Source organism: Capsicum annuum, chromosome 1 (assembly GCF_002878395.1).
Source record: "Capsicum annuum cultivar UCD-10X-F1 chromosome 1, UCD10Xv1.1, whole genome shotgun sequence".
Lineage (NCBI taxonomy): Eukaryota > Viridiplantae > Streptophyta > Magnoliopsida > Solanales > Solanaceae > Capsicum > Capsicum annuum.
In genome coordinates, this window is record NC_061111.1 from 56,998,764 (window position 1) to 57,000,685 (window position 1,922).

The window sequence follows — 1,922 nt, forward strand, 5'->3', positions numbered from 1 at the left end:
ATGACGCGGTGAAATCACATTACAATACTGGATGGGACCTGGATCTTACCGCGACGTGGTGGTATTGCACCGAGACACTGGAAAGGGACAATTCTGAATTTGAGCCTTGGCGTGATGCGCCATAATTGCGGAGGCTCACTGGATTTTGATGATTGCCATTTTGGCTTGCTCCACGATGCGTTGATGGCTCAGGTGGCACACTGTCTTACTAAAATGGCTTTAACTCTTCGCTCGGGTGATGGAATTGGGCGAATTTGGTATCGATGGAAAGCTTATTCAATTTCTCATACAATAAAAAGTTAAAATCTTGATAATTCCTTATGTATAAAAGTGAATTCATCTTTTAAAGCAAGTTTTTAACATTTTTGGGATGATTTCAAGCTAGGTAGAAGTACGAGATATTACAATAGTGAAGTCTCATATCATAGTCCTTGAGAAGCTCAATCCATCTCCTCTGCCTGAGATTGATCACCTTCTAAGTGAACACATACTGTAGACTCGTATGATTAGTAAAGATGTCTACGTGTATACTATACAAATAATATTGCCATATTTTCAAGGCAAACACAATCACCAATAGTTCCAAATCATGAGTAGGATAGTTCCTCTCATGTACCTTCAAATACCCGGAAGCATAGGAAATCACCTTCCCATGCTGCATCAAAACACAACCAAGACCTACCCCAGATGCATCACAATAGACCACAACCCATCATTAGCTTCTGAAAAGGTTAGCCTTGGAGCCGAAGTCAGCTTATCTTTCAACTTATCAAAACTCCCCTCACAAGCATTCGACCAAGAAAACTTAACCTTCTTCTGAGTTAACTTAGTCAAAGGAGAAGCTATCATTGAAAAGTCTTTCACAAACCGTCGATAATACCCAAAAAACCCAAGAAGCTCTGAATATCAATTAGAGTCATGGGTCTAGGCCACCTTTTAACCAGAACAACCTTTTATGGATCCACCATGATAATATGACCAGGAAAAGTCACAACGTTTAACCAAAACTCACACTTGGAGAACTTGGCATACAACTGCTATTCCATCAAGGTCTGCAATACCATACGGAGGTGATTAGCATAATCAACCTCACTTTTGGAATAAAAGAATGTCATAAAAAACACAATGACAAAGAGATCTAAGAATTGTTTGAAAATCTTGTTCATCAAATCCATAAATATCGCCAGGGTATTAGTCAATCCAAACGACACTACCTAAAACTTGAAGTGCTTGTACCTAACTTGAAGTGCTTGTACCTAGTATGAAAAGCCATCTTAGGGATATCCACCTTCCTATTATTTAGATAATGATACCCAGACCAAAGATCTATCTTAGAAAATAATTTGGCACCTTGCAACTGATCAAATAGAGCATCTGTCATTGGGAGAGAATACTTGGTCTTGACTGTCACCTTATTTAACTATTTGCAATAAATACATATCTGAAGGGAACCATTCTTCTTGTGCATGAACAACACAAGTGCACCCCACGGGGATACACTAGGATGAACAAACCCCTTATCCATAAGATACTTAAGTCGCTCCTTGAGCTTGAGTTCCCTTAACTCAGCTAGAGCCATTCTATAAAGAGAAACAGATATTGGACGAGTGTTCGAAACTAAATCAATACCAAACTCCATTTCCTTATCTGGAGGAACACCATGAAGATCATACGGAAAGACCTCAGGAACTTTTTTTACCACGAGGACTGACTGTAAAGAAGGACCTTTCAAGTTAGAATCCTTAACCCAAACTAAGTGATATATACAACCTTTAGATATTAATCTCTAAGCTCTAAGATAAGAAATTAACCTCCCTAGAAAACAACCCTCTCACTTTCTAACTGGTTTATCTGGGAACCTAAGGACAACCTTATGGGTCTGACATTCTAAAGACACATAACAAGAGTGTAACCAATCCATC